This window comes from Ambystoma mexicanum, chromosome 14 (genome assembly GCF_040938575.1).
Source record: "Ambystoma mexicanum isolate Mex_15411 chromosome 14, UKY_AmexF1_1, whole genome shotgun sequence".
Classification (NCBI taxonomy): Eukaryota; Metazoa; Chordata; class Amphibia; order Caudata; family Ambystomatidae; genus Ambystoma; species Ambystoma mexicanum.
The window spans coordinates 224,652,504-224,670,943 of NC_090940.1; the positions used below are offsets into that span (position 1 = coordinate 224,652,504).

The window sequence follows — 18,440 nt, forward strand, 5'->3', positions numbered from 1 at the left end:
CCATTGCTGACCTCACCTGGATAACCCATACTTCCTATTTCCTGTCCCGGTTAAAATCTCCCTCCCTTTGCCCTAATTGGCCGGCTTTCCCCTTCCAATCCGTTTCTGTCTGCCCTCTTGGGAGGTATAGGTGCAAGGGGAAGTCTTTACAAGGAGACTTTTCGAAAAAGGCATTAAATAACATAACAAATGTAATCGTGGGCCGTTTGGGGCCATGTTAGAGTGTGTGCCATCAGGCCTTGTTCCCATGGCCCAACAGGTAAGTCCCGGTGTAATGAGGGCTTGCATCCTTCCAAAGAGTCTCTTGTGGTCGAGGGTGGGTGCCTTTGGCTGCAGAGGCTGTCTTCTGCTCCATGGCAGAACTATGCAGCCGCCACAGGGGGGCGTGGCTAACGAGCCATGTAATAGGACGTGCCTTCTCGCGCAGCTCCTGCCTATCCGACAATGATCCTGAAAACTACGCGTAAAAACAATTCATCATGCGCTCCAGAAATGAAGATACGAGCGTCTGAACTAACGCCCTGCAGCAACCTCTGAAGGCGAGTGAATCGAGCCTGGCACTCAGGAGAAAATAGAACATTAAGCAGGCAGCCGTGCGGATACATTGTCTCCAAGATGGCAGACAACAAAGGGATTGTGCCCGCAGCCTCGGAGGGGACCGAAGGAAGTTGAACGGCAGTGCAAAACGAAAGAAGTGAGCCGCCGCAGGACGCGCGACGCTCTGTTTCCAAAGCGTGCACCTGATATTTCTTCATAGCAACAATGTGGCAGCGCTCCGGAGCTTGAGCGGGCAAGCTGATCGCCATAAGGGATACAGTTGCCGTGTCACGGAAGACAGGCAACTGGTGTTCGCGCGGCTCCCTGCCGCTCGCAATCGATGTAGTGGAAGGCACAGACTGCAGGCGACGGCGAGATCCGTGGGGAAGACACCAGCCGCGAGCGGCTCATAAATAACTGCAGCGGGGCCCCGGACATTTGCTGAATATAGTGGCCGACATTGAAGCGGGCGCGAGTGCAGGGCGAAGAGACACAGAACGTTAGCTCGGTATGGAAAGGATGGTGGCGAGCCGCATTGGATGAAAGTGCATGAGACCAACAGCAAACATCCTCCGATTGCAGTGATGCACAAAAACTCTGATCTGTATGCAGCCCTGTTATAATGCTAGTTGGGAGCTGTGCTCCACGGACTGTAGTGATGCATTAGCGCCTGGAGCGCGCCGGAAGCCCGCTCTTCTATGAGAGGGGGCCCAGGAACTGTACTAACATAGTGGGCAGTGAGAGTAACCGGGACCTACACAAGGATACTGGGAGTGCACCAAAGCGCTGCCAGGCGAAACGGACACTTGGGTATACTGCCATCTCAGCAGCAGGAGCGGCCCACGGGCTGGCTCTTCTTGGACATTTGCCGGATGGTGTGACGGTAAGGGGAACGGCAGCAGGCATTGGGGTGAACACGTAGCATTGGACACATTACAAACTGCACTGGTGGTGGAGAAAGAGGAGCACCTAGCGACCTAAGGGAACAAGCGAACGGGGTGCTGACCACGACAGCCAGATAAGGTACGTGGGAGGACACGACCCACTCGGAGGACAGCATAGTGCGCGCCAACACAGGTGGCAACCCGCCGAAGATGGAGTGGTTGGGCCCGAACTGACCTGGTGGCGCCACGGACATACTGAAATACATGCTGGCACGACACGGAGAGACTGGATTTGGAGACGTAGCCAAGCCCACGCGATGTCAGCAAAAGGGCCCACAGGCAGCTTCAATGGACATTACCCCCGAAGGAGAAAACAACTCGGTCCTGGCGGCCATAACAGAGCTGAGAACCTCATGGGCGACAAGAATGGCGGATCTACGAACGGCCTTGGAGAACAAGATCGATGCGGTTGGAATCGAAGTCACTCAGCTGTGACAGGATGTCAGAGCGCTGGCGGACAGGACAAGCAATCTGGAGAGTGCTGTGAAAACCAACCCAGACACCAGCACGAACCATGCGAAGGAGGTCCATATACTTAAGCAACTGGTGGCAAATCTTGAAAACCGAGTAGAAGAGGCGGAAGGAAGGGCTAGACGGAACAACATCCGTGTGGTCGGCCTGCCGGAGGTAGAGGAGGGCCAGGACCCCACGGATTACATGGAGAGCATGATCCTGCAAGAGATGGGAGCAGACAAGCTCTCATAAGGGTTTACGGTTGAACACAAACACAAGGCCCTGATGAGGAAACCGCGGCCCGGGGCCCCTCCCAGAGCGATCATCGCGAAGATTTTAAGCTATAAAGACAGAGAAAAGATACTGGAGTACTTCTGTAAAGGTGGAACGATAGAAAGGGCTTCTACCAACATCACGGCGTATCCTGACTACACCATGCTGGTACAGAGACAGCGATACAGTTATGTGGCGGTCAAGAGGAGACTGCGCACAGCAGGGATCAAGTACATGCTTTTGAACCCTGCGAAGCTTAAGGTACTGCATACAAGTAGAGTGTTCTTCTTCGACACCCCAGAGGAAGCAGCAGCATGGCTGGACTTGCAGGGTTGCCCGGAGCGCAATGAGGAGCAAGATCATCTGGAACGTGACGAGTGAGATGGAGGTGCTGGGAATTTCGAGGGGATAAAGGAGGGGGGAGTCCTAGTAAAAGACCGAGAGACAATTGTATCACATTATGGTAATTTTTGGACTTCCTGTCTCTGTTGGACTAGAATATAGAGGATTAAATATACAAGTAAATGGGATAGTGGTAGGCGTAGTGCGCTTGAAGCAATCAGGAGCAGCAAAACGGAAGCAACCTACCCCCAAGAACTAGTAGTAAGACAGCCAATAGGGCTTTTCTTTTACCCTGCTGAGCCACGAGTACAGGCTAGTTACAGAAAGGGCTAGATGCGGGGGTGCCTGAGATCCAGGGATGGAGCTGGGCAACAGTTGGGGAGGGAGTTGTTGGGGCAGGGAGGGGAAGATGGAGCGAGGGAGGGGGCGTGGGGAGTTTGTTGTGTTAGTTAAGGGGAGTTTAAGTTGGGAAACAAGCCCACATAGACTAGTTTTGCAGTCGGATTCGAACTGCCCGGGAGGAGGGAGGAGGGGGACTTCACCATGCCAACGGGGGACCTTAAAGTAATCACCTGGAACGTCAGGGGGCTCAATAGTTATTTGACGAGGAATAAGGTGATGTTATACCTACGTAGGCAGAAGATAGACATGGCCCTACTGCAAGAAAAGCATTTGACGCGAGACAAGATGGAGATGATTGGGAAGAAATGGAAAGGGACGGTTGTGGGATCCTCATACTCGGCGTATGCTAGGGGTGTGAATTGGGTGGCGCCACATGTCCCTTTTCAGCTGTTACAAACGCTGGTTGAGACGGACGGGAGGATGGTCATGAGGGGATTGGTGGAAAATAAAGAGATAAGCGTAGTAAATATGTACGCCCCGAACCAAAATACAGCGGCATATTTTAAGACATTGTGTAACAACCTCAGCATGTGCGTGGGAAGTGCGGTGATCTGGGGGGGGGGGGTTTAATTGTGTATTAAACCCGAAGGTAGATAGATCAGATGGGAAAATGGACAGACCTGCCCCAGCTGCTAGAGCGCTGCAAATACTGCTGAATGATTTTGGGTTCGAAGATGCATGGAAGGCGAGACACCCCCAGGAGAGGCATTGCTCGCATTATTCTGCCCCGCAGCAGTTACATACAAGGCTAGACTATGTCTTTGTTACACCAGAGATGCTAACAGAGATCACGCACGTTGAATATAGGGCGTGAGTCCTTTCGGATCACTCACCTTTGATCCTTGGATGGCAATATCGTCCTCCGAGGGCGAGGATACTGATTTGGCACCTCAGGACAGAGGCGCTGAGAGACCCCCTCTTTAGAGAAGATATGCGAGAGGAAATGATCAACTACTTTGATATAAATACTGGCTGTGTGGACTTGGCGTGCACATTGTGGGAGGCCTTCAAGGTTGTGGTGCGGGGGGTAGCTATAGCGAAATCCAAAGGACTGCAAGGGGGGATACTGACTGATCTCCGGGATACGGAGGGGGAGTTGGAAAAGGCACTAGAGGGAGGAAATAATACTAAAGAAGACGCTGAATTGATTCTTAGGCTGCAGCATAAATGTGCTGGGCACTGGGAGAGACTATGTAACCTCAATTACAAAAAATACATAGTGAGACAGCATGCGGGAGGGGATAAACCAGGGAGGATTTTGGCATGGCTATATAAGAGTGAAACCCTGAGACCCATGATTAGAACTATAACAAGGGAAGATGGAGGAGTGGTTGACACTCAAGAGGGAGTTAACCAGGAGTTTGCAAACTATTATGGGCGGCTATATGAAGATGATGCGGAGGATAATCGCGTGATGATTGCAGAAACATTAGAGGACATGGGATTGCCACAGATTAGTGTTGAGGAAAGGGAGGAACTGGATGCACCGATCACTCTAGAGGAGTTAGAGGAGGTGGTGAGACAGTTGCCCACTAGTAAGACCCCGGGGGCTGATGGACTCCCAAGTGAATTCTATAAAGCATTTAAAGGAGAAGTGCTTCCCCCTCTGCTGGATATGCTAAATGAGGCATACAAGCTGGACAGACTGCCAGAGTCACTCAGAGAAGCGATCAAAACGCCACTACCCAAACCTAATAAGTCCGGGCAAAGCTGTGGTTCATACAGACCCCTGTCAATGTTAAATCGAGACAGTAAACTACTGACGGCTGTTCTGGCGAATAGACTGAGGAGGGTCATCAGTAAATTGATACACCAGGACCAGACAGGCTATGTCCCCAATAGGAATATCTCTTATAATCTCAGAAGACTCCATAGAGCCATTGAATATGGAAACGAGACTGATGGTGAACTGGCAATTGTGTCCCTAGACGCAATAAATGCTTTTGACTCGGACAAATGGCCATGGTTGCTGGCGGCCCTGGCTGGCTATGGGATGGGTCCTGGATATTTACATTGGGCCAAAATGTTGTACAGTGAAGCACTTGCCAGGGTTAAGACTGGAGCAGTGATATCGGAAAGGTGTCAACTCCGCAGGGGCACCAGACAAGGTTGCCCGTGGTCCCCTATGCTCTATATCTTGGCAATCTACCTGAGACAACAGTATGACACGATGGGCATCGCGGTAGGGAGCGAACGACACCTGATATCCTTATATGCAGACGATGTGCTGCTGTATCTGCGACACCCGGAGGAAAACCTCCAATATATCCTGGAGGTAATGGACGGATATGTGGGGATGTCAGGCATAGCAGTGAACCCTCGGAAGTCCAGCATGTTCCCACTGGGTGGATATAAAGGGATTCCCCTGAAACAACTGCCGGTGTTACAGATCGCATGGGTGGCTGGCACATTTCACTATCTAGGGATAGATGTATACCACACGGTGGAAGAAGCATAGGTGTAACCCTGGGTTAGCCATTTAGAAAATCTAAAATTGTATGAGGTTCTGGGTAAAGCTGCCCTTAGCAATGATGGGGCGGGGGGCGATGTTAAAGATGGTGCTCTTGCCTAGGCTTCGACACTACTTTGGGAACATCCCGTATTGGATACCAAAGAAGTTCTTCACTAGATTGGACGGCATGTGTAGGGACTTCCTGTGGCACGGAACAGAGTGGCTCTCTGGCAGCTACAGAATTTTTATGAGAGAGGGGGTATTAAACTGACTAATTATGACGTCTACTATGTAGCAAGCCAGCTACAATACGTGGCTAAATGGCTCTCTGAGGAGAGCACCTCGGAGTCCAGGTTGTTTGGCCAAGATTGTGCCCCATTTTACTTAAGGGAAATCATGTGGCTGCCCAGGGCAGAGGTGGAGGGGCGTCCCAAGATGATGGTGCTTGGGTGGAGGATGTGGCATAGGGCTTGCCAAATGATGAAGAACCTGTCCCCATGTTCCACTCAGGTACCATTGGTAGCACTAGCGGGAGGAGAAAAGCAATTACAGATGTTAATTAGGAACCATTGGGAACTGGTTGGGATAGCGACCATGGGAGATGGATGGCAAGAGGGGACCATAATGGATTTCGAGATTTTGAGGGAGGACACTGGGTTACACATAGGCCAGTACATAACGTATCATAGACTGGTACAGAGAATTAAGAAAACTTGGCCGGAAGAGGTACTGGAGGAGGGACCAGAGGCTACCATAGACTACCATAGACTTGATATATGACATAGCAGAGGGGGGAGCATGAGATATCTAGAATATATGAGATGGTGATGTTCAAAGTGGGGAAGGAGGTGGTACAGTTGAGGCAAGAGTGGGAAGAAGTGGTGGGAGCCCCGATGGACAATGGGATGTGGGAACGGGCCCAGGTTTATCATAGGAAGGTATCCAGGAATGCTAGACTAAAGCAGATGCAGCTGTATATCACGCATAGAGCGTATGACACCCCAAAGAATATCTAGGTTTAAAAATGTGGGACGGCAGGCATGCCCTAAGTGTGATGAAGAGAATGTGGGCATGGTGCATATGTTTTGGTCATGCCCGGTTATTGAGCGCTATTGGAGCGAAGTGGCACACAAGCTAGCAGAAAGAGGTATTAAGATTGTGGTGGATACTGTGTGGGCCTGCTTGTTAGGGGGGTTCCCTAGGCCGCAGAAACATAAGCATGTGAGCAAACTAAAAGACCTGGCATAAGCGCTTGCAAAGAGAAGGATTGCTATGGGATGGAAGACATGCCACAAACCAAGAGTGGAGGTATGGTGGAAGGATTTGCAGAAATGGGCGGAGGCAGAAACCATGGTATGGCAGGAAGCTAGCAATGTAGGCGGGGAGGAGGAGACAGAGACCCTGATGGCATGGAAATCATTAATAGCAGAATTGTTTGGGTCAAGTTCAGACCCAATGGAACCTATGGAAGAGAACACCCCGGCGCTAGATGCCGGAACAGAGCACTAAAGGGAATGGGCTCGTAATGGGGGTGGGATATGGGAAGCAGTGAACAAAATCAGGTGACGCATAATTGAAATGTTAATGTATGCACTGCAAGTTTGGTTTGTATTGTTTGTTAATTAATAAAATAAATTAAAAAAAAAAAAAACTATGCAGCCGCCACCTGCATATCTTGTAATGGTGCTCATTCTCTGCTCCTTCTCTTCCAGTAATGTTATTCAGGAGAAGGATGGGCTTCTGTCTGATAGCCTGGTCGCAAGCTCTCGGCTGCTGGTAGATGATTCTTCACACTGGATCTCATGTGTTGCTGCTCTTATGAATTCTCGTTCCACTTCCTCTTCTCTGCAACAAAGAGAAAAAAACTGGCCAGCATCTTGACATAGAGGCTTGGTGTGAAACAAATGTGTACAGCTAACTGTGAGGGCTCAGAAATGAGAAGTGGATGCAACGCTGCAGTATTCTCATTGTCGGACATTTTATTTAAAAGAAATGGGTTGGAAAAACGCCTCTCTAGCCCCATCGTAAGAAATGAGGTTTCTACGTAAGCAAATAAGAATCAGTCTGTGTAGTTAGTAACTTAGAAACCGTCCTTGTGTCCCAAACCTCCTAAACTGACCCGCGCACTAGAAACAAACAGCAAAGGATGCAAGGAAATATCTCTGACATGTTGAGTGAAATGTGTTCATAATCAAAACAAAAAAATAAATCCCAAAAATATTTTCCAAGTAGAAATCCTTGAAACCAGAGGATAGTTTCTTTTCCCAGGATTTCCATGCAGGATGGTGAAAGTGTCTCTTTTAAACAACCGTTTCTTTGTATTACAAGAGTGTCTCTTTATCCAGCAACTCCTTGAGGGGGTCACACTGAATTCAGAAATTCTTGTTCACACATCTTTCAAAACATCCATCAATGCCCTTTGTAGCAAAAGTCTCTTTCTTGAACAACAGTATCTTTATATTGAATTTACAAAGTTCTTGTTCTGTAAACTTAAAGAATTGGTTGCTGTACTTTTCAGATCCTCTGGTAAAAACCTCCTTGCCAGGTATTTTGTATCACTGTTTAGCTTTTCTTTACAACTTCTGTTGGATTGCCTGGCATACTCTTCTGCCAGGAATCCTCTCATGGGTTCTTCAGATCCCCTGGTATACTGCACTACCAGGTATCCTCCCACAGTTCTCAAACCGCCTGGTAGTTTTGACTGCCAGGACTTCTTGGGTGTATTTCTTCTTTAGTGGATTACCTGTTAGACTCCTTTGCCAGGAGTCCTCTTATGTGGCTCTTCAGAATCCATGGTATACTTCCCTGCCAGGCATCTTTCCCAAGTGTTAAAGTTCTTCATACAGTTTTCAAAGGCCTGGTGTGTTTGACTGCTAAGGCCTCTCTTTATGACCTTCTTAGATCCCGTTATCCTGCCACAATGTTCAGTCTTTTCACAATTTCGGTGGATTGCAGATCCCCTGGTATACTCCTCCACCAGTTATCTTTCCCCCAAATGCCAGCTGCCTGGTACCTTCTCTTTTCCAGGACTTCTCTATTGACTTTACTGTTACTTTCAATATATCACATCAGCATCTGCTTTGTTCTGTGCAATGTATTTGCTTAGGGTAACACTTTCTTCAGGTCTCTCCCACATTGACATTTCTGCATATGTACTTCGATTTCATTGTTGCACTTTTTTCTTGTCAGTATTCAAATCTTCTTTCTCTTAAACCTTGATCTAACGGTATCCGGTCATATTTTCGAATGCACATTTTCGAATGTCTTTTTGTCGAAAAAGAAAATGTCAAAAAAAAATCCAAATATATTCTTTATTTTATATATTTTTTTTTGTTTTAGTTAGTAAAAAAAAAGGTCAATAAAAAAAACGGGGGGGTTGGGAGGAACCCCCCATTTAAAAATAAATAAAAAAAAGTAAAAAATCGACATTTTTTTTCCGGCATTTTTCATTCGAGAATAAGGCATTTGAAAATGTGACATTCGAAAATGTCACTATAAACCTGATCTAACATTACGTTTTGCCTGTGTTTAAATCGCCTTTGAGTATTGTCAAAAATATCAATCTCACTTACTTCATTTACTTGCTTTCTTGTTTGTTGGTATGCCCCAGTCTCACCAATGGCTCTGGGCCGACTCACTGTTAGTCTGTGGCGTCCCCAACTTATGTTATGCTTCTGCGGTGTAGCTTCCTCCCTGGATTGGCTTCCCAGGTGATGCAGGCGTCTCTTCAGCATTCCCTGGAGGTCTGGGTTTACGCGCCAGCTTCCTTCTGTGGCCAGGACCGGAGAACACAACTTCCTGACTCGACCGTGCCACCAGGATCTATGCTGTGCTTCTCTGTGCTACTGCGGTCCTTCAGGTATGCCTGCCGCACTTCTTTCCCGCCATGCCGTGTCTGTAATTCACATTCGTGAGCTGCTGCATAACAGTGCCCGTCTTCTGCTCTGTGGTTCTCTCCTTTACTGCCTTTCTGAATGTTGCAGTTGCCATTTTAAAATGTCCCGGGCAATTTATTGTGAATGGAACAACTAGTCTGCACATTGGTCTTTGGCCTTTGCTTCATCTGTATTAACACGTCCCTCCTCTTCTTCGTCTCAGTTCTTGAGGCTTTATGGGAGTTGAAGTCCACTGATGCAGTTGGTTTTCCAAAATGATGTTCAAAAACTTTACATACAGAAATGTTAGAAACAAATTATGTTTTCTGTGTGTTGTGAATGTTGGAAGTATGCATGGAGCTTTGGTTAGAGTGGCATAAGGGAAGGTGATTCTGAATTTCATAAGGGGAAATTGTTGGATGACAACAAGCCCTCAAGAACTAGATGTTATAAGGTCTTTGTTAGGGAAAGGGTGGTAAACTGTGTCTCATCCCTTCTCCCCGGTGGCTGTCCCATCCTCTGTGATCCTCCCTCATATAACTACCCCCAGGGTCAGGATCAGGTAGCGACTGCCGTTCCCTGGCCACATTGGAGGAGGTTACCGTCAGGGAATCGGTGATGAGTCCATAGGATTCATCACATAACACATAAATTGGCACAAGGGAGTGGGTTAGGGGTTGGGCAGCCCCAGCCCTTCTCCAGTTGTCACTTCCCCTGGTGCTAGGGCTGGGTCTGGGCTGCTTTGTGGGGAGCCTCTGCCTCCCTTTCTTGCAAAGGCCAGGAAACTGGCCTTGTCACAGATATCACTTTAGGAAATGTAGAATGGGACCAGTATGCGTGAGCCTCCCTTCAAGCTCCCTGCCCCACACCTACCCATGCATCGCCAACTGTCACCTCCTAATGTCTGCCACATTTGTTTTCCTCTGTGAAGGATGAAGCGCATCATATTCTTAGAAGGGGTGACTGTGAAGTTGTTGAGAGGAGGGGGAGAGGAAAGACTGAGTGTCAGAATCCTCATAAGGGATTTTCTTTCTTTCTCTGGCATCCTCGCCCTCCTTGACAACTGGTTGGTAACCAGATTGCACAGAACCAAAATGTTGGGTGCAGGAGGCAGCCAATGCCTAAACTGGGCTCCGGTGAAGAGGTTGCACTAGACTTCTTGGCCAAAGATTGCATCTTTCCTCGAAGATCCATCCAGAGAATGATGCTTAGTAAAAGCATGAGGTATTGCCCAGCTAAATTTCCCACAACATTCTGCAGTGGGAAAAAGCTTCTGTAAGGCCACAAATGCTGCCTTGGCTCTGGTGGAGTCTTCATGAAGTCTCTGAGGAGTGTTAAGATTGAGGAATTTGTATTTATTTATGTATTTATAATGCGCCGAAAGCCCACGGGGGATGCAAGACAACATTTATATGACAATCATAGCTTTTGCTGCTTTATTATCTGGAAAAAGAATGCCATAAGTAACAAAAATATGGTTTGATTTTCCTGAAGAATGTGGTCCTCTAGCGATAAATTTGAAGGTTCCTAGACATGTCTGAACTGTGCAGATTAAAAGTGTAGCTAACAAGGGTGGAAGACTGGAAAAAAACTATTTCGAGGGGATTGGGTCCTCTGACGTATTCCACATCTATGACAGATAATGACCACAGCTGTGCTGCAAAGGAAATTTTTCGGCAGAGGGTGTCCTGCGTCTATGACGTCGATATGTTGTTCCTCGAGGGCCTCCGTCGAAGGTCGATGTCACCGGATGTTATATATAGGACGCACGGCGCCCGTAGCCTCAGTTCAGCTTTTTCCGCAAACGTGTTTACTTCGGAATCTCGGCGTGCTCGATTCTTCTCTTTGATAGTGATGTCTTCTTCTACTACCCCGAAGTCTGGCTTTAAAAAATGTCTGGACTGCGGTTCGAAAATGTCCATCACGGACCCGCACGACATCTGCCACTGGTGCCTCGGCAAAAGCCATGCCACCGACGACTGCGATGATTGCCAGTCCCTGTCCCTGACGTCGAAGGCCTTGTGGGAACGTAAGAAGAAATTAAAGGTAGCTAGGATGTCTAAGCCCCATAAATCGAAGTCCGCTGGGCTTTCGACCAATGACTCGAGGGGTGACTCTCTGCGTCGGCGAAATTCCAGGGGGGGTCTCGGAATGGTTCCCGCCATTCCTCTGCCTCTTCGAGGCATTCTAGGAAGCACCATCACCGGTCGCCTTCCCCGTCCTCTTCGGAGGACTCCGCCAGATGGTTGACTTCTCCCACCAAGTCTTCATCGCAGGCCGAATGGGATGCATTCCGCCAGCAGATGATGGCGATTTTCGAATCGCAAGGCACAGTTCCGGCCGCGCCTTCGAAAGAAGCCGGCAGGGAACGGGCTCGGTCCACCACTCGCACGCCTTCGGGCTCGGGTGGTCGGCGCGATCATTGGGAGCCGTCCAGGTCCCGCTCGGACAATGGAGATCGCCATAGCCATGCCAGATCCCGGTCCTCGATGCCATCGAGACCGTCGGAACCTGTGAAGCTTTCGAGGGAGGCGTCGACGAAGGACGCTCTCGGGGCTCCGCTCTCGAAGAAGTTGTCGACGCCGTCGGTGCCTCAGTCGACGTCGATGCCGATTCCCTCGGCGCCTTCGACACCGTTTGTGGAGGGGAGGATTTGCCAGAGGTGCCCCGGAGGGCTGTGGAAACTCTGAGGAAGGCTCTCAGTAAGTCTGTGAGGCCTGTTTTTGAGCCCTACTCTTTTCCTCCTCCCAGATTGGATTTGTTCCAGCCTTTGGATTATATTTTGGAGGTAGAGGAAGGGTCTGATGAGGAGATAGATGTTCCTGATGACCTTTTGTCTGGACACAGTCAGATGGAGCTACTTCATCAGTCCTTGCATGACGCCAGTGGTCTTGACAGCTCTCCGGAGGTGGAGTTTGGCAGGCCTGATCCTGGGAAGCATGCCGAATCCTCATATAGGCGTCTCATGTCAAGGGTGACTGAATACTTGGGGTGGTCTGCTCCACCTGTTGATTTTGATCAGGATGATCTGACGAACATCCTGGACCAAGGTCCACCCAATGACCCGGTGTTGCCATTTCACATGGCTTTGCAAAGAAGGGTGGCAGCGGCTTGGACTGTTTCAGAGAGTATCCCGGTAGTGAATAAATCACTTCCAAAAAAATACTTCTCAGCCAGTAGTGATCCCTGCTACTTGTCGATGCACCCTACTCCAGAGAGTTTGGTGGTGCAGGCGGCTACGGCCCCGGCGAAGCAGGCTAAGTACCCTACCATCCCTCCTGATGGGGACGATAAGCGCTTTGATAGTTGGGCAAAGAAGGTATTTTCATCTGGGGGTATGGCTTCGAAGGCAGCCTACTCCGTTTGTGCCTTGGCGAGATTCACTCACACGCTGTGGAATTGTACATCTTTGGCTGCTGAGCATATTTCCGAAGGGGAAGAAAGGGATGGTTTTCTAGCCCTCGTGCAAGACGGCAAGGATGCCATATGTGAATCCGTTCAGTCGGGTTTGGACACGGCAGACTGTGTCAGCCGGTCCATGGCTGCGAGCACCGTGATACGCAGGTTTGTGTGGTTGCGGAAGTCGGGGTTTGCTCCTGATGTGCAATCCCGGCATCTTAACATGCCCTTTGACGGTGTCCATCTGTTTGGCAGCAAGGCTGACGAGAGCCTTGAGAGGTTGCAGACCTCCAAAGCTGCAGAGAAGTCTTTGAGCGCTGCAGTACGTCAACCTCCGCCTTTTCGTCCTAGGGGACAGCAATGGAGGGGAGGTTCCTTTCGGTACTAATCTACCTTTGGTAGATCGAGAGGAGCTGCCAGTCAAATGGGCCACCGTAGGAGTACCAGAGGTGGAAAGCAAGGTACTCGAGGTGCCAAAGCCGCTCGGGCAGTTGCCTCTTTGCCCTCAGGCACTGCTGCAGCCGCGTCCGCTCAGTCATGAGGCCATGTCCCATGGTTCGCCGGTTCGGGGCAGACTTGCGCAGCATCTTGGAGAATGCCGAACCATTACTTCAGATGTGTGGGTTCTGGAGATCATAACCCACGGCTACTCTCTTCCCTTCTGGCAGAGGCCTCACGACAATCCACCGAGGAAGCTCTCTTTGAAGCGTCCGGATCGGCGCCTTGCGCAGGAAATCCTATCCATGCTGGAGAAAGGCACCATAGAACTGGTGCCTGTAGCGGAGAGGGACAAGGGATGGTATTCGCCTTATTTTTTTATCCTGAAAAAAGACGGGGGATTGAGACCCATCATGGACTTGTGTTGGCTGAACAAACTCTTACGGATGGACAAGTTCAAGATAGTAACTCTTTCTCAAGTCCTCCAGGCCCTTCAACTTCAGGATTGGTTGGTGTCTCTCGACCTCAAGGATGCTTACTTTCATGTGCCGATTCATCCCAAGCACAGGAAGTACCTGAGGTTCGCGGTTGGTGACTTGCATTTTCAGTTTCGGGTCCTGCCGTTCAGATTGGCCTCCACTCCGAGGGTCTTCACCAAGCTGATGGTGGTGGTGGCAGCGTATCTCAGGAAAGGGGGAGTCACGTCTACCCCTACCTGAACGATTGGTTGATCATGGTGCGTTCTCCCGAGCAAGCCCTAGATCTGTCCGTCACCTGCCACTCCCTTCACAAGCTGGGCTTCTCCCTCAATTTAAAGAAGTCCCATTTGACACCTACCCAGCGGCTCCAATACATGTGCTCGACACATCCCTGGGGCAGTGTTCGCCTCCCCAGGTGAGGGCTCATCACATTCTACAGATGGTGGACAAATTTCAATGTGCCCAGAGTCTCCCGGCGTTCGAGTTCTTGAGGTTGCCCGGCCTCATGGCATCCTGTATTTTCCTGCTGCCAGAGGCCAGGCTGCGGATGAGATCTCTGCAGTGGGCTCTCAAGATGCAGTGGTCGCAGTTCTCTGGCAGGATGTCAGTTTCCGTTCAGATTCCGCCCTCGGTCGCACAGGATCTTCTGATGAAGGGAGCTCCATTTTGGCAACCTTGGCCAGAGGTGACGATCGTGACGGGCTCATGCCAATGAGTTGACAGCCAGCGGCCGTTGGTCTCCATCGGAGTCCAGACTCCACATCAATCTGTTAGAGCTGCGGACCGTCAGGCTAGCCCTGAAGGCTTTTCTGCAGTCTGTGCGGGGGGAAGAATGTCCTGATTATGACGGATAATACGGTGGCCATGCACTACCTCAACAAAAAATGGGGGGGCAGGGTCACTCCTGTTGTGCAGGGAGGCGATGCAGCTCTGGTTCTGGGCCATCCAGCAGGAAATTTTGATCTCGGCAGTTCATCTGGCCGGAGACGAAAACGCGGCGGCAGACGCTCTGAGTAGGCAGAGCACGGTCTCTCACGAGTGGGAGCTGGCTCAGGAAGTTCTGTTGGAGATCTTCGCCCTTTGGGGAATCCCACAAGTGGATCTCTTCGCCACCAGTGTCAACCGGAAGTGCGAAGGATTCTGTTTGCAGGAATTTCCTCGAAGAGGAGCCTTATGGGACGCGTTCATAGTGGAGTGGTCCTTCCCACTGCTGTATGCGTTTCCTCCAGTCCCCGTCATTCCGCAAGTGTTGCAGAGGTTACGGAGGTTCGGTTCCTGGATGATCCTCATTGCTCCGGCATGGGCCAGGAGAGCGTGGTACCCGAACCGTCTAGACATGTCCATCTGCCCTCAACGCTGTCTTCCCTACTGAGACGATCTGCTCTCACAGGAGGGGGGTCGGGTTCTCCATCCAGTGTTCAAGTCTCTCAGCTTTCATGCTTGGTATCTGAAAGGTTGAGGTATAAAGATTGGGACCTCACCGAAGACGTGATGGTGGTGTTGCTTTCGGCCAGAAGGTCCGCAACGAAATTCCTGTACCGTTGCCGTTGGAGAAAGTTCTTTGACTGCTGCAGGGTACAGAATGTTGATCATTTCCAATGTTCCATTTCTTTGGTTTTGTTTTTTTTTTTGCTTTCTTTAGCCCACAAGGGCATGCAAGTGGGTACCATTAAGGGTTACCTGGCGGCGCTGTCCATATTTAAGCACTCGTCTGAGGAATGTTCTTATTTTAAGATCCCTTTGATTTCTCAGTTTCTAAAAGGGCTCACTAATGTGTTTCCACCGTTGCCTTTTCAGGTGCCGGGATGGGATTTGAATTTGGTTTTTAAGTTCCTAATGGGAGCTCCGTTTGAGCCCTTACATTCTTGTCGGTTGCGACTGTTGTCCTTTAAAACTGTATTTTTAGTTGCGGTTACTTGTGCACGCAGAGTGAGTGAGTGAGTTGCAGGCACTTTCCGCCAAGCCACCCTTTACTGTGTCCCATAAGGACAGGGTTGTCCTGCGGGTGCGGCCTTCTTTTCTTCCAAAGGTTGTGTCGGAATTCCATTTGAGCCAGAAGGTGATTCTTGCATTGTTTTTATCCTCCTCCACATCCTGGTAAGGAAGAGGAGAGGCTCCATAGGTTGGATCCTAGAAGAGCTTTGAGTTTCTATCCATCACGGATGTCCCAGTTCAGAGTGGACGATCAGCTCTTTGGTTATGCTGAAAGGCGCTTGGGTCAGACTGTTTCTAAACAGACCTTGTCTAGATTGATCATTTTGACGATCTCTGAGTGTTACCGTTTGGCGGGAAAGGACCCTCCAGTAGGCTTACGGGCTCACTCTACTAGGGGTGTGGTTGCCACCACTGCTCTACAGAGGGGTGTTCTGATTCGCAATATTTGCAAAGCAGCCACATGGGCCTCTGTCCATACTTTTGTGAGACACTATTCCTTGGACTTCATCCATGGGCAGGATTTGGCCTTTGGTAAGGCAGTCCTCTATTAAGCCATTTGATTAGGCATTCTAAAATTCAAAAATTGTAAATTCTTTTCCCACCTCCATACGTTGGTACTGCTTTGGGAGTCTGTCATAGATGTGGAATACGTCGGAGAACACAATCCCCTCGAAGAACAAGTTACTTACCTTATCTGGTAACATTCTTTCGATGGGATGTTCCTCAGACGTATTCCACATCGCACCCTCCCAGCCTGCCCCTCTACAGAATTTCTTATGCGATTGCAGCTTATGTTTGCGCAAGGCTTTCTGCAGTCATACTGGCAGGAGATTGGTGCCACATGTTCAAGGGAAAAAACTACAACTGTGGCTACGGGTGCCGTGCGTCCTATATATAACATCCGGTGACGTCGAACCTCAACGGAGGCCCTCGAGGAACAACATATCGATGTCGACGCAGGACGCCCACGCCCTCTGCCGAAAATGTTCCGAAGCAGCACAGCTGTGGTCATTACCTGTCATAGATGTGGAATACGTCGGAGGAACATCCCGTCGAAAGAACGTTACTAGATAAGTTAAGTAACTTGTTCTTCTTAAATGAAATTCAGAGAGAAGCTTTTAGAATAAAGGAAGGCACGTTTTAAGGCCAATGAAAATGATGTAAGCGTCTACCAAAGAGACAGCTTGCTAATCTCCCACTCGCTTAGCTGAAGTTATAGTACTAGAAATGTTGTTTTCCAATTAAGAAAGTCTGCGGCAAGAGCTGCTGCTTATAATGGCCTGTGCATAATAGCTGCTAGAATAACATTGACGCCCCACCGAGACTCGATCTTTGATAGAGGGATACATATGAAGTAACCCTTAAAGTGTCTTTTAACTGCTTTGTTGCATAATGAAAAAGTCTAATTTGGCCTATTTAAGTATGCCACAGTAGTAGAAAGATAAAGCTTGGAGGATTAAATTTGAATGCCTCTAGATTCTAGAAAGGTCATACAAGAATGTTGTCCAAGGAGGCTTTCAATGGTTTAATATCATAACAGCGGGTCAAGTGGTAAAATAGCAGCCATTTGCTTTTGAATTTCCTTCTTATGGAGTCCTTTCTAGACATGCATGTTATATACAGCAGTGGAAGGGATGGGTGAAGAACTGCACCAGACTGTTGGGATAGAAGTGCTGAAATTTGCCTTTAAAGGAAGAAAACGTTCAAGAACCAAATCTGTCAAAGCCAATAAGTGGAAATTCTGAACAGTCCTGGGAAGCAGCAAGTTTCGACAAAGCAGAGGAAACAAGGTAAAGGCATAAAATAACTTTTCTCACCAATCGTTAATGAACGTGACCTTGAGAGAGTGGAGCCCTATTCTTTGGTGTGATGCATAGTCCTGATGCAGAAATTTGTTATCCATTGCGAATAATTCTATCTGGGGGAAACCCTGTTGCAGGAAAATTGGACAAATTACCTTGTATCCCATTTGTGTGGGATGCGGGTGATTTCATTTTCTTCTCTCCTTCTAGAGTGGATGCTACTGGAAACGTATGTTTCAGCAGTCACCATTCCCAGAATGGAATGAGAGAGACCCTGTACCTCCTGGTTTTGATTAAGTTAAGCATTGCTATCATGTAGCCAGTGAAAATCTGAACACAATTTTCCTGGATGGGAGAAAGGAAGAATTCCAAAATTTTAAGAAAATGGCCATCGGCTCCAGGTAGCTTATGTGAAGAAGTGTGTCTAGAGCACAACAAAGCATGTGAGTCTGATGCTTCTGACAATCCAGGAACAGTCTGTTATTGTTATTATTGTGATGTGGGCTAGAGCAGGATGAAAGGGAGAACCGTTAAGTGCGTTTTCCTCCTGAGTCCACCCAAGTAGGCATTCCCACTCTTTGGAATATCTTATTGGACCAGTATCTGTGGAGGGTCTTGTAGACCTTTTCTGTCCGTGATTTGGGGAGCTAAAACTTCCAAGAAGGGTTAAGATGAAATGGACTGCATGACAACCATTGTGATGGACTGAAGCATGTCCAAAGAGGGTGCAGAAAGTCCCACAATGGGTGCATCCTGAATGTTATCTGAGAAGTAGAGGAATCTACTACAATATTCCAGAGCTAGGACAGGTGTCTGTAAACCGTGGACAACTCCCATGATATCCCACTATGAATTATGCTGGCTGTTGCAAATTAAAGTTGCATTCCAAAACGTCTGGGAGCCAAAGGTTGCAGACCTTTGCCTAGGAAAAGATTGTCCTGCAGAGTGGTTTCATGTGTTCTGCTAAATGGTCAAGACATCTGGACTTGATAGTAGCAAGACCAGGTTTAAAGAACTTGGATTTTGTTTTATTTCAGAGTTCCACACACACAAAGCATACATTTGGGAAGAAAAGGAGAGTTGCAGTAACAAAGTAAAGACTTTGGGTT

At 48.8% G+C, this 18,440-nt stretch overlaps 1 protein-coding gene and 1 long non-coding RNA gene across 4 annotated transcripts in view; one reads left to right on the forward strand and one right to left on the reverse strand.

Annotated features, from left to right (window-relative positions):
* Positions 1–18,440, forward strand: part of VTI1B (vesicle transport through interaction with t-SNAREs 1B) — a 507,368-nt gene that overhangs the window by 451,413 nt on the left and 37,515 nt on the right. Inside the window, exon 6 of one of the 3 annotated variants that reach the window (XR_011283963.1) lies at positions 17,222–17,319. The exons of the other annotated variants lie outside the window; for them this stretch is intronic. The gene's annotated coding sequence lies outside the window, so the exon portion shown is untranslated. The remainder of the gene's footprint in view (positions 1–17,221; positions 17,320–18,440) is intronic. 3 annotated transcript variants of the gene reach the window in all.
* The window catches only part of LOC138527644 (uncharacterized), a 382,040-nt gene that overhangs the window by 359,179 nt on the left and 4,421 nt on the right, over positions 1–18,440 (reverse strand). The gene's annotated exons all lie outside the window — the stretch shown is intronic.